Source organism: Rhinopithecus roxellana, chromosome 7 (genome assembly GCF_007565055.1).
Source record: "Rhinopithecus roxellana isolate Shanxi Qingling chromosome 7, ASM756505v1, whole genome shotgun sequence".
NCBI classification, from domain to species: domain Eukaryota; kingdom Metazoa; phylum Chordata; class Mammalia; order Primates; family Cercopithecidae; genus Rhinopithecus; species Rhinopithecus roxellana.
Genome location: NC_044555.1, coordinates 33,978,954 through 34,004,656, shown reverse-complemented (window position 1 = coordinate 34,004,656; position 25,703 = coordinate 33,978,954). Strand labels below are relative to the sequence as shown.

The 25,703-nt window shown below is 40.8% G+C and overlaps 1 pseudogene across 1 annotated transcript; it reads right to left on the bottom strand.

Moving 5' to 3' along the window:
* Window positions 1–11,539: 11,539 nt before the first annotated feature.
* LOC104680856 lies at window positions 11,540–25,419 on the bottom strand (annotated as a pseudogene). The gene is made up of 4 exons (XR_750517.2): window positions 25,353–25,419; window positions 12,700–13,017; window positions 12,033–12,386; window positions 11,540–11,721 (listed from the first exon to the last, which is right to left on the bottom strand). The product of XR_750517.2 is annotated as a 39S ribosomal protein L32, mitochondrial pseudogene (transcript).
* Window positions 25,420–25,703: the final 284 nt, after the last annotated feature.

Below are 25,703 nucleotides of genomic sequence, written 5' to 3'. Positions count from 1 at the left end.
CCATTGTCTTCATTATTGTGTTTTTTTTTACCTTTTAAAAATTGTATTTATAGCTGGGTGCACTGGCTTATGCCTGTAATACCAGCACTTTGGGAGGCCGAGGTGGGCAGATCACCTGAGGTCAGGAGTTCAAGACCAGCCTGGCCAACATGGCGAAACCCCGTCTCTACTAAAAATACAAAAATTAGCTGGGCATGGAGGCTCACACCTGTAATCCCAGCTACTCGGGAGGCTGGGGCAGGAGAATCACTTGAACCGGGAAGCGGAGGTTACAGCAAGCTGAGATCGCACCACTGCACTCCAGTCTGGGAGACAGAGCAAGACTGTGTCTCAAAAATTTAAAAAATAAGTAAATAAAAATAAATAAAATTTATTTATGATCATTTTTAGCAGGGTCTCAGGAGGAAGTGGAGATAAACACGTGGTAAATCTGTCTTCTTGACCTGGAGATCTACCAGTCTTTAACTGTTTTATTGTTTTTTTCTGGTAGTTATCTTCATATCTCTAAATATATACAGATTTTTCTATTTATTAACTTATTTATCAATTTTAGTCATTATCTACTGACTTCCTGTTATTTACACCACCCAAATGCCCTCCTCATTTCCCCAATATAGCCATGTCACTAATTACATATTCTCTATTCCTTACCTTTGTGCCTTTAACTAAGACTTATATTCTCCTTTCTATATCTTAACTTTTGCCATCTGTACTTTTACTTTTATATTAACAAGGTTAATACTTTTTTTTTTTTTTTTGAGCCTGAGTTTTGCTCTTGTTACCCAGGCTGGAGTGCAATGGCGCGATCTTGGCTCACTGCAACCTTCCTCTCCTGGGTTCAAGCGATTTTCCTGCCTCAGCCTCCCAAGTAGCTGGGATTATAGGCGCCCGCCAGCACGGTCAGCTAATTGTTTTGTCTTTTTAGTAGAGACAGGGTTTCACCATGTTGGCCAGGCTGGTCTCAGACTTCTGAGTGATCACCTGATGTCACCTGAGGTCATCACCTGATGACCTCAGGTGATCCACTTGCCTCAGCCTCCCAAAGTGCTGGGATTACAGGCGTGAGCCACCGCACCCGGCCCGAAGGTTAATAATTTGTATCCTGCCGGGCGTGGTGGCTCAAGCCTGTAATCCCAGCACTTTGGGAGGCCAAGGCAGGTGGATCACGAGGTCAGGAGATCCAGACCATCCTGGCTAACACGGTGAAACCCCATCTCTACTAAAAATACAAAAAAAAAAAATTATCCGGGTGTGGTGGCGAGCGCCTGTAGTCCCAGCTATCCGGGAGGCTGAGGCAGGAGAATGGCGTGAACCCAGGAGGCGGAGCTTGCAGTGAGCCGAGATCACGCCACTGTACTCTAGCCTAGGGGACAGAGCAAGATTCCGTCTCAAAAAAAAAAAAAAAATTTATATCCTGTTTGTAACGATAATTTATGTCATCCTGAGGCAGGAATAATATAGGATGGTTACAGGAGAATAGAAAATTCCAGGCAGCAGTTTCACATGAATAGCAAAAATGAAACTGTTAAAATAGCTGCATAATCTGGGACTGATAAGTATTTACACTATTGTGATGACATAAATATTGTTCCATAAAGATCCAATTAGCATAGTATGATTATATATTTTTTTCCTTTTTTTTTTTTTTTTGAGACAAGGTCTTGCTCTGTCCCCCAGACTGGCATGCAGTCGCACGATCACAGCTCACTGCAACCTTGATCCCTGGGGCTCAGGTGAGATCCTCCTGTCTCAGCCTCCTGAGTAGCTGGGACTACCGGGGTGTGTCACCATGCCCAGCTAATTTTTTTTTTGTATTTTTTGTAGAGACAGGGTTTCTCCATATTGCCCAGGTTGGTCTCAAACTTCTGGGCTCAAGTTATCTACCTGCCTCGGCTTATCAAAATCCTGGGATTACAGATGTGGGCCACCATGCCTGGCCTATATTTCTTTTCTTGTACAGTTTTTTTTCCCCTGGAGTTTCTAGTTATCTTTCTTTTCTTCCTTGCATTGTCTGACTTTATCACCTAAAGTTATTCCAAATTCTCAAGGAAAGTATAAAATAATTTGAATCCCCCTTTTCCCCAGATGCCTTCTTCCTGGAGTCCTCCGTCCTCCTATTCCAATTTGGACTGATTGCTCTGGAGGCCTGCAGCACAGCTGTCATCCTGGGACATCTCTTCATTATTCTTCTTCTAGGTTGGACTCTGATATAGTTTGGATATTTATCTTCACCCAAATGTCATGTCGAATGCTGGAGGTGGGGCCTGGTGGGAGATGTTTCAGTCATGGAGGCCGATCTCTCATGGTTCAGTACTATCTTTGCAATAGTGAGTGAGTTACTGGGAAATCTGGTCGATGAAAAGTATGTGGCTCCCCACTCTCCTTTGCTCCTGCTTTCACCATGTGACACGCCTGCTTCCCCTTTGCCTTCTGCCATAATTGTAAGCTACCTTAGGCCTCTCTAGAAGCCAACCAGATGCCAGCACCCTGCTTTCTGTAAAACCTGCAGAACCTTGACCAACTAAACCTCTTTTCTGTATGAATTTCCTAGTCTCAGGTAGTTCTTGGTAGCAATGCAAGAATGGCCTAATACAAACCCAATCTTTCTTGGACCCCATATCTTCCTCTTTCTTAGTTTACTCCCTTGTAGTGGACATTGTAGTTGTTCTGCAGCATCCATTCCACTCCTCTCCCGCTGTGTAACAACTATGGGATGTGAGTGGGATTGACCCCACCACCAGCTCTAGGTGTAGGCCTTTATTGGTATAAACTGATCTCAGTAATTTCACCCTCCTAGCCACAGTGATGACTGGTTCAGGGATGACCCAATCACAATGAAGCTTAGGACTTTTATTCAGCTTTTGAGGGAGGAGATGACCTATCTTCCCTTGGATAAGAACAAAGAAGCATGTAGCCTGGTGGCTGCTGTTAGCCATCTTGTGAACATGTGGAAGGCCTACCTGAGGGTGGAGCTGAAAAATGGAGGAGGCAGAGCCAGGAGAATCACAGAAATGGAACCGTATTCCGGATCATGCCATGCCTGAAGTCTCCCTGCCCGTGGACTCTTCAGTTAAGTGAGCCAATGAATTGCATGTACTATTCAAGACGGCTTGAGTTGGGTTTTCTATTGCTTGCCCCTGAAAGCATTCTAATTTATGTTTTTGGTTTTTTCACTCTGGAAAGGGGATGGGTGCATGTTTGGTTTGTATGAGGTATATTTACACTGTATTCAGTGGAAACATTTTTTCAAAGTGTAAGTATGGGAGGAAGAGTATGTGTGGATGTTAGACAACCAAAGGAATGAACTCTAGTGCTCCCGAACATCCTTTCATCCTGTTTTGGGGGATTTCCCTCTAGAGTCTTGGTGAGAGGCGGGATCCCACTTCCTACTATGGAAAATGATGGTGGTCAGATACTTACTTTCCCTGACCACAAGGCAACAAGGACTGACTAATCTTTTCACGGCTTTGAATCTGGAGCCAGCAACACAAATAAACCAGAAATATTACAAAATTAACAGAAGGATGATAGATTAGGAGAATATGTTTGTGATATGCAAACCTGACAAAAGAACAATAAATAGAAAAAGAAGATAGTAAATGCAATAGGAAAATGGGCATAGGATATGAAGAGTAAGTTACAGAAGGGGAAACTTGAGTTTACACAAGGGGAGATTTGAATATATTAAGAGATTTTTATCGCTACTAATAATTTGAGAAATGAAAATTAAAATAATAGTGAGAAGTCACTGCAGCAATGGTAACATGTAGAAGGTCAGATATTATCAAGGGCTGATGAGGATGTGAGGAAAAGGGCAACTGTGAGTTGGAATGTAAACTGGTACGGGTATTCCAGAGAGAGTTTGGCAGCACCCATGAAATTAAGTATGTGAATACCCTACAATCCAGCAATCCTGCTTCTGGCCATATATTCCAGAGAAATTCTCACACAAGTCCTAAGGAAATATAGTTGAGGTTGTTCATTGCAGCAATGTTTGTGGTAGTGAGGAATTGGAAGCAATCCAGGTGTTCATCACCATGGGATGGGGTAAGCAAACTGTCGTATATTCATAGAATGGAAAATTACAAAACAATTAAAAGTAATAAGCTAGATTTACATAGAGCCACATGGATAGGTCTCCAAAACCCAGTACTGAGTGAAAAAAGTGAGAAACACCGTGATACTTGTAGCATAATTCTCTTTATGAAAATGTAAAACGACACTGTGTATTTTCATGGATATACACATAAATAAACATATGAAAGGTGGGTTGAAAGTATACATATATTAATTACACTAAGAGGCTAAGTGTAATTAAGTTGGGCAGGAGAATGAGAGTGAGGATAGGGACTGATGGGGAAGAAGAAGAATAAAACAAATAAGGTAAAAGAGCAGCCTTCAGTGAACTGGTGATAATGTGCCGTGAATTGCAGATTATGATTAACTAAACTCTGAAGTCCACAACAAATAAACCAAAACAACAGATGTCAGGACAATTAGAGCTCCTTTGCAGTGCCATGTGCTGGTAGGATAAGGTTCACTGGTAGGAGCAGTGGGGGTACCAGTACCAGCAGCAGCCTTCTAACCAGGCTGTTTCTATGGTGGGCCCTCAGCTGTGGTTCTTCCTGCCTATCTTCCTAGCTCCCACTCTGTGTTTTCAGCCTGATTCTCCAGACTTCTGTGAGCTGATAACTTCATAATAAATCCCTTTTCTGCATAAGTTAACTAGAGTCCGCTTCTGTTACTTGAATCCAAGAACTGTGACATCATGCATTTTGTTGGAGAACATCTTTAAGTAACTTTTCTTTTTCCTGTACATACATACCTATGATAAAGTAACTTCTTAACTCATTTATGCCTGAGGTTGCATTTTTAAAATTTTTGCCATCAGACTTTGGCAATGAGCTTCAGCAGTACAATATAAATAATTCTCACATGCTTAGTGTTCCAAAAACGGAACACTAGGTATAAAGAAAGGTAAATTTGGGGTTCTTTGCATGTCTGAAAATATAGTTGTTATTTGACCTTCATAAGGACAGTTTAGCTTTACAATTCTATGTTTAAAATATTCTTCCATGTGAATTTGAAGATAACGCTTTTAGTGTGCGTTGTCATCACTGTTGATTAGAACTCAGATGTTAATATTATTGTTATTGTCATTCCTTTCTTGGCAACTTGTTTTCCCCACTTCTGAAAGCTTAACATTTTTCTTGACACCTAATGTTTTGAAATGTCACAATGACCTACTCAGAACTTGGATGTTTTTTCCATTATCTGTTTTGCTGAGCATTTGGTGGGTGGACTCTTTTTATCTGAAATTCATGTCTCTACTCTGTGAAATCACTGTTTTATTTGTTTGATAATTTCCTTCCTTTTATTTACCCTGTTCTCTTTTCTAGAACTCCTATTAATGTATAATTATATACCTTTAGTGTATATAATGTTTAATTATATATATTTATGTATAATTAAACTGTATAATTCTGTTTTTCCTCTTTTTTCTCATATTTTCCATGTCTTTGTGGAGGTTTTTAAAAAATTTATTGAGATAATTGTAGATTCACATTCATAGCCAGTTACAAGAAATAATACACTTTACCCAGTTTTCTCAATAACATTTTGCAAAACCTTAATATGATATCACTACTAGAATAGTTTTTAAATTAATAGGCTTTACTTTTTGAACAGTTTTATGTTTACAGAAAAATTAAGTGGGAGGAACGAAAGGGTCGAGTGAATACAGCACCTTCAACTGAAATACCCAGGTTCTCCCATTGGGACTGATTAGGGAAATAACTGGACCCACGGAGAACGAAGAAAAGCAGGGTGGGGCGACAGCCCAACCGGGAGCAACACCCCCACACCCAGTCAAGGAAAGCGGTGAGTGATTGTGCGACCCTGGAAACCATGCTTCTCCCATGGATCTTTGCAACCTGTGGTTCAGAAGATGCCCTTGTGAGCCCACGCTTCCAGGGCCTTGGGTCTGACACACACAGCTGAGTCTGGGCAGAGCAGCCGCTCAGGCACGCACAGACCCAGGAGCTTTACATACTCCGGCCCAGGATCTCCAACAAACATGTCTGCAACTCAGACATGAGGCAGGAGACAAGGCCGGAGGTCACCCCTAGGAAGGGGGCAGAATCCAGGGAGCTGAGTGGCACCTCTCTCTCTCTCTCTTTTTTTTTTTTTTTTGAGACAGTCTCACTCTGTTGTCCAGGCTGGAGTGCAGTGGCGGCATCTCCGCTCACTGCAACCTCTGCCTCCCGGGTTCGAGCAATTCTCCGGCCTCAGCCTTCTAAGTAGCTGGGATTACAGGCTCCTGCCACCACGCCGGCCTCATTTTTGTATTATTAGTAGGGCCAGGGTTTCGCCATGTTGGCCAGGATGGTCTCGAATTCCTGACCTCAAGTGATCCACCCACCTCCGCCTCCCAAAGTGCTGGGATTACAGGTGTGAGCCACCGCGCTCAGCCTGAGTGGCGTCTTTCTGGAGGCCCCACTTCCACTGCACCTCACAAGGTAAGACTCACTGGCTTGGAATTCCAGCCAGCTACTGGCAACAGGGTGGAGCCTACCTGAGACCAGACTGAACCTTCTTGAGGATAGGCAGGCGTCATCTCTGTTGTTTGGTCGACTCAGCTGTTTCAACCTGTGGGCTTTGGAAAGTCCAAACGGCCCAGACAAGGAAGAGTCCCCAGAACAGAGCACCACAGCAGCGTTGCCAGATCGTGGCCAGACTACTTCTTTATGTGGCGCCGGATCCATTCTTCTTCACTGGGTGGGACCTCCCAGCCAGGCCCTCCAGCCACATCCACCCGCACATATGAGGGACAGAACCCTGATCTCTCCCTGAGACGGAGTGCCTGAGGGAGGGGAAGGCCGCCACCTGTGTTGGTTGAATGACTCAGCCATTCCAGTCTGCAGGCTTTGGAGAGTCCAAATGGTCCAGAGGAGGAAGGGTACCCCCAGCAGCGCGGCACAGCAGCCCTGCCAAATTGTGGCCAGACTTCCTCTTTAAGCAGGGCCCCATCCATTCCTCCTCACTGAGTGGGACCTCCCAGCCAGGCACTCCAGCCACACCCGTCCTCACGTGTTAGGCACAGAGCTCTGATTTCTCCCTGAGAAGGAGTGCCTGGGGGAGGGGAGGGCTGCCACCTGGGTTGGTTGGAGGAGGACTTAGCCCTTCCAGCCTGCGCGCTTTGGAGAGTCTAAGGTGACAGGGGCAGAGGCAGTTCCCCACCACAACACAGCTGTTTTGTCAAGGTGTGGCCAGGCTGCTTCTTTAAGTGGGACCCTGATCCACTCCTCCTCGCAGGGCAGGTCCTCCCAGCCGGGTCCTCCCAGCTGGGGCCTCTGGCCACCCCCACTCACGTTCTACAGGGCCAACAGAGCTCTAATTTCTCCGTGGGATGGAGTGCCTGAGGGGCAGGACAGGCCACCACCTTGGCCGTCTGGGCTTCTCAGCTGGTCCAGTTTGCGGGCCTTCGAGAGCCCAAACCATTTGGGGACTGAAGGGATCCCTAACACAGCACAGGTGCCTTACCAAAAAGCAGCCAGACTGCTTCTTTAAGCAAGCCCCTGATCCTGTTCCTCCTGACTAGATGAGACCTCCTAACCAGGGTCTCCTGCCACCTCCTACAGGTGTGTTATGGCTGGCAATAGGCCAGTACACTCCTGGGACAGAGCTTCCAGAGGAAGGGACAGGGTGCCATCTTTCCTGTTTCACCAGTGATACCTCCAGGTACAGGAAAAACCAAGGCAACTAGGGTCTGGAGTGGAGCCCCAGCAAACCACAGCAGCCCTGTGGAAGAGTGGGAAGACTCTAAAAAGAAAAACAAACAGAAAACAACAACAACAAACACAAAAACCCAATCCAAAGGTCAGCAACCTCAAAGACTGAAGGTAAATAAACCCACAAAGATGAGAATCAGTGCAAAAACACTGAAAACTCAAAAGGCCAGAGTGTCCGCTTTCCTCCAAATGACTGAAACACCTCTCCAGCAAGGGCTTAGAACTGGGCTCCTATTCAAAGCAGTATTGGAAGTTCTGGCCAGGGCAATGAGGCAAGAGAAAGAAATAAAGGTATTCAGATAGGAAGAGAGGAAGTCAAACTATCTGTGTTTGCAAGTAACATGATCCTATATCTAGAAAACCCCATTGTCTCAGCCCCAAAGTTTCTTAACCTGATAAGCAACTTCAGCAAAGTCTCAGGATACAAAAATCAGTGTGCAAAAATTGCAGGCATTTCTATACACCAACAACAGGCAAGCAGAGAGTCAAATCATGAACGAACTCCCATTCACAATTGCTACGAAAAGAATAAAATACCTAGGAATACAGCCAACAAGGGAAATGAAGGACCTCTACAAGGAGAACTACAAACCACTGCTTAAGGAAATCAGAAAGGACACAAACAAGTGGAAGCTGATTGATGAAATCACATGGACACATGGTGGGTAGCAAAACACACTGGGGGCTGCCAGAATGTGGGAAGTGAGAGGAAGGAGAGCATAAGGAAGAATACCTAATGGATTATGGGCTTAATACTTAGGTGATGGAATGATCTGTGCAGCAAACCACCATAACACACGTTTACCTATGTAACAAACCTGCACATCCTGCACATGTACTCCTGTACTTAAAATAAAAGTTGGAAATTAAAAAAAAGAAAAATTGAGTGGAAAGTATAGAAAGTTCCCATATACCACCTCACTCTGCTTATTTTTCCTGTTATTAACATCTTGAGTTAGTGTGGTATATTTGTTAGAATTGATGAATCAATATGGATATATTATTATTAATTAAAACACGTAATTTACATTAGGGTTGATTCCATGTTGTACCTTCTATGGGTTATGACAAATGTAATGTGTAATGACATGTGTCCACCATTACAGTATCAAACCCTAAATATTATCTGTGTTTCACCTACTCTCTCCCTACTACCACTTCTGAATCTCTCTGAACCACTGACCTTTTTACTGTCTTCATAGTTTTGCCCTTTCTAGAATATCATATAGTTGGAATCCCAGTATGTGGCCTTCTCAGATTGGCTTCCTTCACTTAGCAATCTGAAGTTAAGATTCATCCTTTTTTTATGGCTTTATAGCTCATTTCTTTTTAGTATTGAGTAGTATTCCCTTGTATGAATGTACCAACAGCTTGTTTATCACTATTGAAGGACATCTTGCTTGCATCCAAGTTTTGGCAATTATGAATAAAGCTGCTATAAAAAAATCACATGTGAGGGTTTTCGTATGGATGGAAGTTTAGAACTCACTAGGGTAAATACCAAAGGGTGTGATTATAGCATCATATCATAAGAGTATGTTTAGTTTCATAAAAAACTGCCAAACTGTATTCCAAAGTGGTTGTAACATTTTACATTCCCACCAGCAATGAATGAGAGTTCCTGTTGCTTCACATCCCCAGCAGCAATTGGTGTTGTCAGTGTTTTGGATTTTAGCCCTTATAATAGGTATGTAGTGGTAATTGCAAATTAAAATAACAATCAGAAACCACTACACATGTATTAGAATTGGTCTATATGTCTGTTTTTATGTCAGTACCACACTGTTTTGATTACTGTAGCTATGCAATATGTTTTTGTTTTGTTTTGTTTTGTTTTGTTTTTGAGACAGAGTCTAGCTCTGTCACCCAGGCTGGAGTGCAGTGGCGTGATCTTGGCTCACTGCAAGCTCCGCCTCCCAGGTTCACACCATTCTCCTGCCTCAGCCTCCCAAGTAGCTGGGACTACAGGCACCTGCCACCATGCCTGGCTAATTTTTTTGTATTTTTAGTAGAGACGGGGTTTCACTGTGTTAGCCAAAATGGTCTCGATCTCCTGACCTCGTGATCCACCTGCCTCGGCCTCCCAAAGTGCTGGGATTACAGGTGTGAGCCACCACACCTGGCTGCTATGTAATATGCTTTGAAATCAGGAAGTGGGAAAAATACAACTTTGTTCTTTTTTAAAAGATTGTTTGGGGTATTTGGGATCCCTTGAAATATTAATTTCAGGATACATTTTTCTATTTCTGCAAAAAATACTATTGTGACTTTGATACTGATTGCAATAAATCTGTAGATCACTTTGTGTACTATTGACATTTTAACAATATTATTTTCCAATCCATGAACACAGTTCAGTTCAGTTTTCTTCAGCAACACTTTGTAGTATTTGTAGTATCTGTTGCCCAGGCTAGAGTGCAGTGGCACAATCTTGGCTCGCTGCAACCTCTGCCTCCCGGGTTCAAGCTATTCTCCTGCCTCAGACTCCCGAGTAGCTGGGATTACAGGTATGCCCCACCACGCCTGGCTAATTTTTGTATTTTTAGGAGAGACACGGTTTTGCCATATTGGCCAGGCTAGTCTCAAACTCCTGACCTCAAGTGATCTGCTCGCCTCAGCCTCCCAAAGTGCTGGGATTACAGGTGTGAGCCACTGCGCCTGGCCTTTTGATGCTATTCTAAATAGAATTTTAAAATTAATTTCCTTTTCAAATTGTTCATTGTTAGAGAAATGAAACTGATTTTTGTCTGTTGATTTTGTATTCTGCAACTTCACTAAATTTATTTTTTAGTTCTAACAGGTGTGTGTGTGTCTCTCTGGGTGTGTCTGTATGTGTAATCTTTATGGTTGTCTGCATATAAGATCATATCATTAGACATAACTATTTCTTCCTTTCTAATTTGGATGCGTCTTATTTCTTTTTCTTTTCTAATTGCTCTGGCTAGAACTTCCAATACCATGTTGAATAGAAGCGATGATAGTGGAAATCCTTGTTTGTTTCTCATCTTATAGGAAACGTTTTGAATCTTCCACTGTTAAGTATGATGTTAGCTGTGGGCTTTTCATATATGGCCTTTAGTATCTTGAGGCATTTTCCTGCTATTCATTCCTACTTTATAGAGTGTTTTTATCATAAGTGGCTGTTAAATTTTGTCAAATGTTTTTCTGTGTTAGTTGAGGTGATAATGTGGACTTTTTCCATTATTCTGTTAATGTGGTTTATTACATTGATTGATTTTCATATGTTGAACCAACCTTGCATTTCATTAATAAATCCACTTGTCATGATGTATAATTCTCTTAATGTGCTGTTGAACTCTGTTTGCTATTATTTTGTTGAATATTTTTGAATCAATGTTTATCAGAGATATTGGTCTATAGTTTTCTTGTAGTGCCTTTGTCTGGCTTTGGTATCAGGAGAATGCTAGTCTCATTAAATGAGTTTAGACGTTTTCCCTCCTCTTCAATTTTTTTTTGGAAGAGTTTCAGGGGTATTTGTGTTCTTCTTTAAATGCTTTGTAGAATCCATGAGTGAACCCATAGGGTCCTGAGGTTTTCTTTTGGGAGGTTTTTGATAGCTGATTCAGTGTCCTTGCTAATTATAGATTTGTTCAGATTTTCTATTTCCGCATGATTCCGTTTTGGTGGGTTTGTTTTCTGGGAATTTGTCCCTTTCATCTAGGTTATCCAATTTGTTGACCTATAATTATTCACAGCAGTCTCTTAAGATCCTTTATATTTCTGTAAAATTGTTTTTTTTTTCTTGCTATGAATTTTAAATTTTTTATTTTTGTTCTGGAAATTTGATGTTTACTTAATCCTTATATGTAATAGAAACATAATCCATTGAGCCTTTGGATAAACAAAATTTTCAGCGTTTACTCATAATACATTCTTCAAATTATCCCACACAAAACTGCTTAGAAAGAATGTGTTAAACTAGGCTGGGCGAGGTGGCTCACGCCTGTAATCCCAGCACTTTGGGAGGATGAGGCGGGCGGATCATAAGATCAGGAGATCCAGACCATCTTGGCTAACACGGTGAAACTCTGTTTCTGCTAAAAATACAAAAAATTAGCCGGGCACGTTGTCAGGCGCCTGTAGTCCCAGCTACTCAGGAGGCTGAGACAGGAGAATGGCGTGAACCCGGGAGGCGGAGCTTGCAGTGAGCCGAGATCGCGCCACTGCACTCCAGCCTGGGTGATGAGCAAGACTCCCAAACAAAAAAACAAAAACAAGAATGTGTTAAACTATATTGATAATTAAAAAACAAGCACAACAACATAAAGAATCTTCCTCTATTTCAGGAGAAATGATTTACTGTGAAGTTATCCTTTTAACATCTTTGGTGTCAATTCTGGGTGAACCAAGATGGTCGCTTTCTGTCTCGTTTAATGATCCTCTTGCCCTGATCTTGTTCAGACGGTGTCTCTCCCGTGTACAGCACCATAGTCTCTATGGTGGGAGCCTTAAAAGGGCCCCCTTCTTGTTTCTCTATCTGTCGTTTGATTTCTGCAGTCTCCTTGTGCACTTTCTCATAGCAGTAGCCACAAAGGACATATTTCTGTTTCAGGTGACCACATTCAGGACAAACATCTGTATTGTTCTTTTTTTTTTTTATTTTCTTTTTGAGACAAAGTCTGGCTCTGTCACCTAGGCTGGAGTGCAGTGGCGCGACCTCGGCTCACTGCAACCTCCGCGTCCCGGGTTCAAGCGATTCTTCTGCCTCAGCCTCCCGAGTAGCTGGGACTACAGGCACATGCCACCACGCCCGGCTAATTTTTTGTATTTTTAGTAGAGACGGGGTTTCACGATATTGGTCAGGCTGGTCTCGATTTCCTGACGTCGTGATCTGCCCACCTCGGCCTTCCAAAGTGCTGGGATTACAGGTGTGAGCCTCCGCGCCCGCCTATCCTGTTCTTAACTTTAATAAGCTTCTGAGGGTTTCTTCTCCTACACAAGTTAACTTCAGTGGTTCGTCTGTTTTTGGGAGCTGCAATCCAAAAGATACTATACAAAAGGCTGGAATTCTCATTATTTCCACTGGTATCATTTGCTGGCTCTGTAAATATGGCTGGGCCCTGTACTGCTAATGCTGGTCCCCACGGAGGACTAGGAAAGCCCAGCCGGCTCTGTGGAAGCTTCCGCAGTAGTAGCTCCCAGTAGTTTCGAAGCAGTCCCTGGGCCGCAGGCCACAGCGGAACCGTAAAATTGGTTTTAACGTCCACTGTTTATTTCTGATTTTAGTTATTTGGGTCTTCTCTTTTTTTTTTCTTAGTTAATCTGGCTAACAATTTGTCAATTTTGTTAATCTTCTCAAAGAAGCAACTCTTGATATTGTTGATTTTCTCGATTATTTTTCTATTTACTATTTCATTTTTCTCTGCTCCATTGTTTCCTTCCTTCTTCTAGCTTTCGGTTGTTTTGTTTTTATTTTTCTTGAGCCTTACAGTGTAAAGTTAGATTGTTCATTTGCGATCTTTCTTTTTTTTAGTATAAGTGATTACAGCTATAAAGTTCCCTTTCCAGTGCAGTTGCCACATCCTACAAGTTTTGGTAAGTTGTATTTTCATTTTCTTTTCTTTTTTCTTTTCTTTTCTTTTTTTTTTTTTTTTGAAACGGAGTCTTGCTCTGTCATCCAGGCTGGAGTGCAGTGGTGCGATCTCACCTCACTGCCACTTTCATCTCCCGGGTTCAAGCGATTCTCCTGCCTCAGCCTCCCAAGTAGCTGGGATTACAGGTGTGTGCCACCAAGCCCGGCTAATTTTTGTATTCTTTGTAGAGACGGGGTTTTGCCATGTTGGCCAGGCTGCTCTTGAACTCCTGACTTCAGGTGATCCGCCCACCCTGGCCTCCCAAAGTGCTGGGATTAAAGGCGTGAGCCACCGCACCCAGCCTGTATTTTCATTTCCATTCATCTCAAGATATTTCCTAATTTCCCTGGTGATTTCTTCTTTGATCCATTGGTTGTTTACAAGTGAGTTGTTCAATTTCCACATGTTTGGTAATTTTCCAGTTTTCCTTCTGCTGCTGATTTCTGGTTTCATTCCACTGTGATTAGAAAAGATGCTGGGCGTGGTGGCTCATGTCTGTAATCCGAGCACTTTGAGTAGCTGAGGTGGGCAGATCACTTGAGCTCAGGAGTTTGAGACCAGCCTGGCCAACATGGTGAAACCTCACCTCTCCTGAAAATACAAAAATTAGCTGGGCATGGTGGCGTGTGCCTGTACTCCTAGCTACTCAGGAGGCTGAGACAGGAGAATCACTTGAACCCGGGAGGTGGAGGTTGCAGTGAGCTGAGATCGCGCCCCTGCACTCCAGCCTGGGGGACAGAGGGAGACCCTGTCTCAAAAAAAAAAAAAAAAAAAAAAAGAAAGAAAAGAAAAAGAAAAAGATACTTTGTATGTTTTCAATATTTTTAGATTTATTGACTTGTTTTGTGGCTTAAAATATGGTCTATCCTAGAGAATGTTCCATGTGTACTTGAGAAATATGTGTATTCTGCTATTGGTGGGTAAGTGTTCTGTTTTATGTCTGTTGTATCTAATTGGCCTGTAGTGTGTACAAGTCCTCTATTTTTTTATTGATCTTCCATATGGTTGTTTTTTCCATATGAATGTGTAGTCTTGGAGCCCCCTACTATTATTGTAGTTCTGTTTATTTCTCTGTTCAATTCTTTTTTCTTTCTTCTTTTCTTTTTTGAGACAGTCTCACTCTGTCGCCCAAGCTGGAGTGCAATGGTGCGATCTCAGCTCACTGCAACCTCTGCCTCCTGGGTTCAAGCAATTCTCCTGCCTCAGCCTCCCAAGTAGCTGGGATTACAGGTGCACACCACCATGCCCAGCTAATTTTTTGTATTTTCAGGAGAGATAGGGTTTCACCATGTTGGCCAGGCTGGTCTTGAACTCCTGACCTCAGGTAATCCACCGCCTTGGACTCCCAAAGTGCTGGGATTACAGGCGTGAGCCGCCACGCCCGGCCTTCTCCGTTCAAGTCTGTCAGTGTTTATTTTTTGTATTTAGGAGATCTGATATTTAATGAATATGTTGATAATTGTTCTACTTTTTGGTGCACTGACCATTTTATCATTATTTAATGTCCTTCTTTGTCTCTTGTAACAGTTATTGCTGTAATGTCTATTTTGCCTTATATTTGTATAGCCATCTCTCTCTGCTCTCCTTTGGTTAGTCTTTGCATGAAATATCTTTCTAAAAAATGCATTATAGTAAAAACACAACATGAGATCTACTTTCAACACATTTTAAGTTTACAAAATTTACAATATTGTTAACTATAGGCATGACATTATATAACATATCTCTACAACTTATTCATCTTGCATAACTGACACTTGATACCCATTGAATAGCAACTCCTCATTTCCCCTTTTTCCCAATCCCTGGCCACTACCATTCTATTATCTGGTTTTATGATTTTGATTATCTTAAATACCTCATCTAAGTAGAATCACACAGTATTTGTTCTATCACTGGCTTATTTTACTTAGCATAACGTCCTCAAAGTTCATTCACGTTGTCATATGTGGCAAGATTTCCTCCATTTTTAACACTGAATAATATTCCATCATATTTACATACCACAGTTTATTCATTCATCGATTGATGGACATTTAGGTTGTTTCCATATCTTGGTTGTGAATAATGATGTGATGAACATAGGAGTGCAAATATCTCTCCAAGTTCCTTATTTCAAATCTTTTGAATAAATAGCCAGAGATGGACTTGCTGGATTATATGGTAGTTCTATTTTCACTGTGAGTATGTTTGTTGTGGGCTTTTCATTATGACCTTTATTACGTTGAGGTATTTTTCTTCTATTCCTAGTTTGCTGAAAGATTTCATCATGAAAATGTATTAAATTTTCTTTTTAATTTTTTAAATTTTATTTTAGATCCAGAGGGTACATGCACTTGTTTGTTACATGGGTATTACATGAGTAATAGTGGGGGTTGGGCTTCTAGTGTACCCATCACCCAAATATTGGAACTTATATCTAATAGGTAATTTTTCAACCCTCACCCCCTCTCAGCCTCCCCCTTTTTGAAGTCCTCAGAGTCTATTTTCTCCATCTTTATGTCCATGTGTACCCTTTGTTCAGCTCCCATTTAATAAATGAGAAATGCAATATTTGATTTTCTGTTTCTGTGTGAGTTCACTTAGGATAATTGCCTCCACTGCATCCATGTTGCTGCAAAGGAAATGATTTCATTGTTTTTTTATGATTGCATAGTATTCCATGATGTATCTATATCACATTTTCTCTTTTTTAACATTTATTTATTTATCTTTTAATTTATTTTTTGAGATAGAGTTTCGCTCGTTGCCCAGGCTGGAATGCAGTGGTGTGATCTCGGCTCACTGCAACCTCTGCCTCCTGGGTTCAAGTGATTCTCCTGCCTCAGTCTCCCAAGTAGCTGGAATTATAGGTGCTCGCCACTACGCCCAGCTAACTTATGTATTTTTTAGTAGAGACAGGGTTTCACTATGTTGGCCAGGCTGGTCTTGAACTCCTGACCTCAGATGATCCACCCACCTCGGCCTCCCAAAGTGCTGGGATTACAGGCGTGAGCCACTGCGCCCAGCCCTTAACTTTTAAGTTCAGGGGTATGTGTGCAGGTTTGTTAGATAGGTAAACATGTGTCACAGGTGTTTGTTGTACAGATTATTTCATCACCCGGGTATTAAGCCTAGTACTCATTAGTTATTTTTGCTGGTCCTCTCCCTCCTCCCATCCTCCACCCTTCAATAGGCCGCAGTGTCTGTTGTTCCCCTCTATGTGTTCATGTGTTCTCATTTAACTCCAACTTGTAAATGAGAACATGCAGTATTTGGTTTTTTGTTCCTGTATTAGTTTGCTAAGGATGATGGCCTCCAGCTCCATCCGTGTTCCTGCAAGGAACATGATCTTGTTCTTTGTTATGGTTGCATAGTATTCCATGGTGTATATGTACCACGTTTTCTTTATCCAGTCTACTATCATTGATGGGCATTTAAGTTGATTCCATGTCTTTGCTGTTGTGAATAGTGCTGCAATGAACATACATGTGCATGTGTCTTTATGATAGAATGATTTATATTCTTTTGGAAATATACCCAGTAATGGGATTTCTGGGTTTTGTTTTGTTTTTTGTTTGTTTGTTTTGTTTGTTTTTGAGACAGTCTCGCTCTGTCACCCAGCCTGGAGTGCAGTGGCGTGATCTCGGCTCACTGCAACCTCTGACTCCTGGGTTCAAGCGATTCTCCTACCTCAGCCTCCCGAGTAGCTGGGACTATGCACCACCATGCCCGGGTAATTTTTGTATTTTTAGTAGAGACGGGGTTTCACCATGTTGGCCAGGCTCGTCTTGAACCCCTGACCTCGTGATCCTCCCACCTCAGCTTCCCAAAGTGCTGGGATTACAGGCGTGAGCCACTGTACCCGGCCAGTAGTTCTGTTTTTAGCTCTTTGAGGAATTGCCCCACTGCTTTTTACAGTGGTTGAACTACTTTATACTCCCACCAACAGTATATATAAGCAATCCTTTTTCTCTACAACCTTGCCAGCACTTGTTATTTTTTGACTTTTTAATAATAGCCATTCTGACTGATGTGAGATGGTATCTCATTGCGGTTTTGATTTGCATTTCTCTAATGATCAACGATGCTAAACTTTTTTTTCATATGCTTATTGGCCACATGTATGACTTCTTTTGAGAAGCGTCTGTTCATGTCCTTTGCCCACTTTTTAATGGGGTTGTTCTTCTTCTTGTAAATTTGTTTAAGTTCCTTATAGATGCTAGATAGTAGACCTTTGTTGGATGCATAATTTGGAAACATTTTCTCCCATTCTGTTAGGTTGTCTGTTTACTCTGTTGATAGTTTCTTTTGCTGTGCAGAAGCTCTTTAGTTTAATTAGCTCCCATTTGTAAATTTTTTCTTTTGTTGCAATTACTTTTGGTATCTTTGTCATGAAATCTTTGCCCATTTCTATGTCCAGAATATGCCACATTTTCTTGATCCACTCCATTACTGGTGCATGCTTAGGTTGGTTTCATGACTTTACTATTGTAAATAGTGCTGCAATAAACATACAAGTTCTGGTTGTCTTTCTAATATAATGATTTATTTTCCTTTGGGGGGATACCCAGTAGGTGGGATTGCTTGATCAAATGGTAGTTCTATTTTCAGTTCTTTGAGATATCTCCACACTGTTTTCTACAGAGGTTGAACTAATTTACATTCCCACCAGCAGTGTATGAGTGTTCCTTTTTCTCTACATCCATGCCAACATGTGCTGGTTTTTAACTTTTTAATAAAAGTCTTTCTGGCTTATGTAAGATGGTATCTCAGTGTGGTTTTAATTTGCAATTTTCTTAAATGCTTTTTGTGCATCTGTTGAGATAATTATGTGATTTTTTAGCTTTTATTCTACTAATATGGTGTATCGCATTAATTGATTTGATTTTCATGGTTTTTTTTTTTTTTTTTTTTTGAGACGGAGTCTCGCTCTGTCACCCAGGCTGGAGTGCAGTGGCCAGATCTCAGCTCACTGCAAGCTCCGCCTCCCGGGTTCACGCCATTCTCCTGCCTCAGCCTCCCGAGTAGCTGGGACTACAGGCGCCGCCACCTTGCCCGGCTAGTTTTTTATATTTTTAGTAGAGACGGGGTTTCACCGTGTTAGCCAGGATGGTCTCGATCTCCTGACCTCGTGATCCGCCCGTCTCGGCCTCCCAAAGTGCTGGGGATTACAGGCTTGAGCCACCGCGCCCGGCCTTGATTTTCATCGTTAAAACATCTTTGATACATTGGTGTTGTGTGGGAAGTAAAATTTAGAAATCCTTACATCCCAGGGATAAATCCCACTTGGACATGGTGTATAATCCTTTTAATGTGCTGTCTGATTCAGTTTTGTAGTATTTTATTGAGGATTTTTACGTCTATATTCATCAGAGATATTGGCCTGTTGTTTTCTTTTATGGTAATATCTGGCTTTGTATCAGGGTAATGCTGGTCCCATAAAATGGGTTTTAAGCATTCCCTCTTCTTCATTTTTTGGACGAGTTTGAGAAGAATTGGCATTAATTCTTTAATTTTTATTAGGATTCACCAGTGAAGCCATCTAGTTCTGGGCTTTTCTTTGTTGGGAGGTTTTTTTATTACTAACTCAAAGTCCTTACTAACTATAGTTCTGCTCAGATTTTCTATTTCTTCATGCTTTAGTCTTAGTAGGTTGTACATTTGTAGGAATTTATCCATTAAATTTATCCATTAAATAAACTCTTCTTCTAGTTTATCCAGTTTTCTGGCATATAATTGTTCACAGTAGTCTCTTATGATCCTTTTTATTTCTGTTGTGTTTATTTTATTTCTGTTGTAATGTCTCTTCTTTCACTTATGATTTTATTTATTTGAGTCTTCAATCATTTTTAGTCAATTTTGCTTATCTTTAAAATAATTTTTAGTTTTGTTGATTTTTTCTGTTGATTTTCTATTTTCCAGTTTGTTTATTTCTGCTCCAATTATTGTTATTTCTTTCCTTTTCCTAACTTTGGGCATAGTTTGTTCTTTTTTTTTCTAGCTCCTTGAGTTGAAAGACAGGTTGTTTACTTGAGATATTTTTTCTTTTCTAATGTAAGCATTTCTTCCTATAAGCTTCTCTCTCATTACTGCTTTTGCTACATTCCATTAGTTTGGATATGTTTTGTTCTCATTTTCATTTGACTTGTGGTACCTTCTCATTTCCTTTTTGATTTCTTTGACCTAATGGCTGTTCCAAAAGAATGTTGTTTAATTTCCACATATTTGAAAATTTTCAGTTTTCCTTCTGCTATTGATTTCTAGTTTTATTTCACTATCATCAGAAAACTTATCTGGTATGATTTCTTTTTTTTTTTTTTTTTTGAGAAGGAGTCTCGCTCTGTAGCCCGGACTGGAGTGCAGTGGCCGGATCTCAGCTCACTGAAAGCTCCGCCTCCCGGGTTCACGCCATTCTCCTGCCTCAGCCTCCCGAGTGAGTAGCTGGGACTACAGGCGCCCGACACCTCACCCGGCTAGATTTTTGTATTTTTTAGTAGAGACGGGGTTTCACCGTGTTAGCCAGGATGGTCTCAATCTCCTGACCTTGTGATCCGCCCGTCTCGGCCTCCCAAAGTGCTGGGATTACAGGCTTGAACCACCGCGCCCGGCCACTTATCTGGTATGATTTCAATCTTAAATTTGCTAAGAAATGTTTTTGACCTAACATGTGGTCTATCTTCGAGATTCTTCCATGTGCACTTAAAAAAATGTGTATTCTACTGTTGTTGGGTGGAATATTCTGTATGTGTCTCTTACGTCCATTTGGTCTATGGTGTTATTTAAGTCCTCTCTTTCCCTATTGATCTTCTATCTGGGTGTTTTATACATTATTGAAAGTGGGATATTGAAGTATCCTACTATTATTGTATTGCTGTCTATTTCTTCCTGTCAATGTTTGCTTTATGAAATTAAGTGAACTGATGTTAGGTGCATATGTATTTGTAACGATGATATCTTTCTGAAAGATTAGTCTTCTTATCATTATATAATGTTCTTCCTTGTCACTTGTGACAATTTTTGACTAAATTATTATTTGTCTGATATGAGTATTGCCACCCCTTCTTTCTTTTGTTTACCATTTGCATGAGATTTTTTTCCATGCCATTACTTTCAGCCTCTGTGTGTCCTTAAATCTAAAGCGAGTTTCTTTTAAACAGCATGTAGTTTGCTCTTTTCTTTTTTAATATGTTCAGTTACTGTATGCTTTTCCACTTGGGAGTTTAGTTCATTTGCATTTAAGGTAATTATTGATGAAGAATTTACAATTGCCACTTCGTTAATTGTTTTGTGTTAGTCCTATAGTTCTTTTGTCTGTCTTTTCTTCTCTTGTTGTATTCCTTTTTGTTTGTTTGTTTTATTTTTTGTATTGATATGATTTGATTCCTTTCTCTTTTTCTTTTGTGTTTCCTGTACAGGTATTTTTTGTGGTTGTCATTACCTTGGAATTTATATAAAAAATTTTATAACAGCCTATTTTAAGCTGAAAACAACTTCAATTCAACTGCATACATATATGCTGCATCGTAACTTTTCCACCCCATACATTTTATTGTCTTATTGTCAAGATTTTCACCTACTCACATTGTGTACATTTAAATATATTTTAGTTATTATTTTTAATATTTTAATCTTTCAACTCATACTGGAATTAAAAGTGGTTAAGCCACCATCATTACAGTAATATAATTTTCTGTATTTGTCTATATATTTACCTTTATCAATGAGTTTCATACTTTCTTATGCTATCATGTTTATGTTTAGCATCCTTTTGTTTCAACTTGAATAACTCTCTTTAGCATTTCTTGTAAGGAAGATCTGTAAGGAAGATCTGGTACTGATGAAATTTCTCAGCTTTTTTTTTTTTTTTTTTTTTTGAGACGGAGTCTCGCTCTGTCGCCCAGGCTGGAGTGCAGTGGCCGAATCCCAGCTCACTGCAAGCTCCGCCTCCCGAGTTTACGCCATTCTCCTGCCTCAGCCTCCCGAGTAGCTGGGACTACAGGCGCCCGCCACCTCGCCCGGCTAGTTTTTTGTATTTTTTAGTAGAGACGGGGTTTCACCGTGTTAGCCAGGATGGTCTCGATCTCCTGACCTCGTGATCCGCCCATCTCGGCCTCCCAAAGTGCTGGGATTACAGGCTTGAGCCACCGCGCCCGGCCGAAATTTCTCAGCTTTTATTTGTGTGAGAAAGTCTTCATTTCTCCTTCGTTTTTGAAGGACTATATTGCAAGATGTAGTATTCTTGGTTGGAAGATTTTTTGTTTTTTTTTTCAACACTTTGTGTATAGTATCTCATTCCTTTCTGGGCTACATAATTTCCTTTTTATTTAAACTTTTAAATTATTAATTGAAAAATTAGAATTGTATATATTTATGAGGTACAATATGATGTTATAATATATGTATACAGTGTGAAGTAATTAGATCAAGTGAATTGACGTATCCATCACCTCAAATACTTATCAATTTTTGTAGTGAGAAAATTTGAAATTTGCTCTCTTAGCAATTTTGAAATATGCAATACATTATTATTATTAACTATACTCACCATGCTGTGCAATAGATCTCAAAAAAATTTATTCCTCCTGTCTAACTGAAATTTTGTATCTGTCGACCAACATCTTTCAATTCCCCTTAACCCCTGGCCCCTGGTAACCACTATGCTGTTCTCTGCTTCTATAAGTTTGATTAACAGGTATATTAAGCTTGATTAACAAGTATATTAAGTTTTAGATTCCAAATATAAGTGAGCTCATGCAGTACTTGACTTTCTGTACCTAGCATATTTTATGTAGCATAATATCCTCCAGGTTCATCTTTTTTGTTGCAAATGGCAGGATTTCCTTCTTTTGAAATACTAAATAGTATTTCATTGTGAATGTATACATTTTCTTAATCCATTCATTTGTTGATGGACATTTAGGGTGATTCCGTATCTTGGCTATTGTGAATAATGTTGCAATAAATATGGAAGTGCAGATATCTCTTTGACATACTGATTTCAAATCCTTTGGCTGTATATCCAGTAGTGGGATTTCTAGATCATGTGGTAGTTATATTTTTAGTTTGTAGAACGTCCACACAATTTTCCATGATGACTCTACTAATTTACACTCCCATCAACAGCATACAAGGGTTGCCTTTTCTCTGCATCCTTGTCAACACTTGTTATTTTTTGTCTTTTTGATACTAGCCTTCCTGACAGGTGTGAGGTGATGCCCCATTCTGGTTTTAATTAACATTTACATAATGATTAATGATTTTGTTCATTTTTTCACGTGTCTGTTGGCCATTTGTATGCACACACATCTCTCAAGAACACATAATGATTTTCAGCAAGTCTAGTCCAAATCTGTTGGGGATAAAAAATAAATTAACTCAGTGGAAGCATAATATTGTTAGAGTACACCCAGATTTTGTCACTACACAGAACATTTAACTTATTGTTTTTTTTTTTTTGAGACGGAGTTTTGCTCTTGTTGCCCAGACTGGAGTGCAATGGCATCATCTTGGCTCCCTACAACCTGCCCCTCCCAGGTTCAAGCGGTTCTCCTGCCTCAGCCTCCCGAGTAGCTGAGATTACAGGCATGCGCCACCACGCCCAGCTAATTTTGTGTTTTTAGTAGAGGCAGAGTTTCTCCATTTGGTCAGGCTGGTCTTGAACTCCCAACCTCAGGTGGGAGTTCCTTGGCCTCCCAAAGTGCTGGGATTACAGGCGTGAGCCACCGCGCTCGGTCCAAAACATTTAACATTTTAATCATAGTAGGTAATATTTTCTGAGTGCTTACTCTGTATTGGGCACTAGAATTATCTTCATTTCATAAGAAAAGGAAAGTAAGGCTTCCAGGTGTCATTCACTCAGGGTCACAAAGCTAATAAATGGAATAGGAAATGGCACCAGGACTGTCTAACCACAGTCAACCCACATAACTACATCACAGAGCTGTCCTGGTTTCCACCAGTCACATTTAGATTAATAGTGATAGCACAACTTTCTCTAAGATCAGTGGGAGTACCTGAGAGACCTTAGTTTAAGTAAAAAGACTATTCTGGTAAGTTTGCTTCCACGGTGAATTGACATCGTTTCCTCTGGAGACAGAAAACTTCTACCAGCTTTTATTTAAAAAAATTTTTTTTTCATAAAACCATAACACTTACTTTTTTTTTTTTTTTTTTTTTGAGACAGTCTCGCTCTGTCGCCCAGGCTGGAGTGCAGTGGTGCAATCTTGGCTCACTGCAATCTCCGCCTCCCAGGTTCAAGTGATTCTCCTGCCTCAGCCTCCTGAGTAGCTGGGATTACAGTTGTGTGCTACTATGCCTGGCTAATTTTTGTATTTTTAGTAGAGACAGGGTTTCACCATGTTAGTCAGCCTGGTTTCGACTCCTGACCTCGTGATCCACCGCCCTTGGCCTCCCAAAGTGCTGGGATTACAGGTGTGAGCCACCCTGCCCAGCCAACACTTAAATTTTAGTTTTTATCAAAGTAATATATGTGCATCATTAAAAGAAATAAAATGCTAGTAACGGGCACATAACAAAACCTAGCAATATCCTGTAGCACTTCTTCCCACTGCACGTCCTGCAGGAAACGACTTTCAACACTTTTAACTGTTTCTTCAGAATTTACCATTCCCAAATCCCTTCTCCTTTGCCACCTCCAATTCAGAGGCTAAACAACCAGCTGTTTGCTTTCTTAGTTTCCTTTGTAGCTAAGGATGGCTGTATTATCCAACTGTAGCCAATGAGATGTTTGCTGGGGGCCTTTTACTTCCTGAACAAAGACACTTACACAGCTAATGCCATCCCCTTCCTTATTTCTGCTTTGAATATAGTCGTGCTGTCTGGAGCTATAACAACCATCTTGTGACCATGTAGGGATTAGCATGAGGATGAAGACAACATGTTAAGGAAGAAAGTCAGAAAGAGCCTGATTTCTTGATAACATCATTGAGCAGCTGAACCCAGGCCACCCTTCCTGTTAACTGAAAAATAAATAAATAAATAAATAAATAAATAGAGCCATATGTGTTTAAGACACTGTCAGTTGGGTGTTTTTTGTTTGTTTGTTTGTTTGTTTTTACTTATGGCTGAAAGGAGTTTTAAGTGATGGACCACCATGATTCTTCATAATATTCTTCATAATACACTTATATTACTATTTTTGTAACTTAGCAATTTGAGACATTATCTTTTGACATCTCCTTATGGTAGAAGAGGATTTATCTCTTTTTTATCCCCTATTTTCCCTCCATTTACTCTTTTAATAGGTTTATATTTCCAATTCCTAGTAAATCAGTAGTCACTACAAAGTCAAGACACGTAGTGTAATTACCTTCAAATTTTTTTTAATGTTTCTGGTTTTAATTGCTTGATTTTTTTCCACTTGAATGTGCCTAGCCTTTGTTTTTCACATTTGCTTCATCAGTTCATTTATAAACCTATGAGCATGTTTTTTCATAAATGTGCAAACATATCAGCCCATTGATTTAAGAAGAACACAATAAAATGCTGACTTGGAGCTCTGTGTAAGGGGAAGGTGCTTGTCAAGTCTACTATTGGACTTTAAGGTGACTGGATGGAGACTTGCACAATCTGCCAGAGGACCACTAAATACAGAATATGGAGGCCATTGCTCTGGGACTGTTTGATTTCTTTGGTGAACTCTCTGATATTTTGCTGGAGTGTAGATACTTGGCTCTTGTGATTTCTACCCATGAAGTAAGGGGAAGGTGGAGGGAGATCAACTGTTCCAATATACACTTTTTTTTTTTTTTTTTGAGACAGAGTCTCGCTCTGTCGCCCAGGCTGGAGTGCAGTGGCCGGATCTCAGCTCACTGCAAGCTCCGCCTCCCGGGTTCACGCCATTCTCCTGCCTCAGCCTCCCGAGTAGCTGGGACCACAGGCGCCCGCCACCTCGCCCGGCTACCAATATACACTTTCAATTATCCCCTGGTTGAGCCTTTATGTCTTGCTCCCACCATCAGGATACCTTTACTGTGCCTCTCCAGGATTTGGCAGGGTAGATGAGCTCTCTCCTGGTGGATCTCTTCCCACATGTGGACTCTGCTCATTCCTTCCCCTGCCCTGCTTTCTCCATTACCACCCCCCCACCCCTTTCTGCTTGCCAGAAAGTTATTGAAATCTCTTCACCACTGATGGGAACTCCTCCAGCTTTCTTTGGAGTTGTGAGTTTATACATTTGATTCCTTTACTCTTAATTTTTAGGATCTCGAGAGTTAGAGGAGATAAATGCATTCAGTCTTCTTGAATGGAAACCCAAATCTGCCACAGACTATTTGCATATGTCAGGTCTGTAGAGCAACATCTGTGAACCACTGAC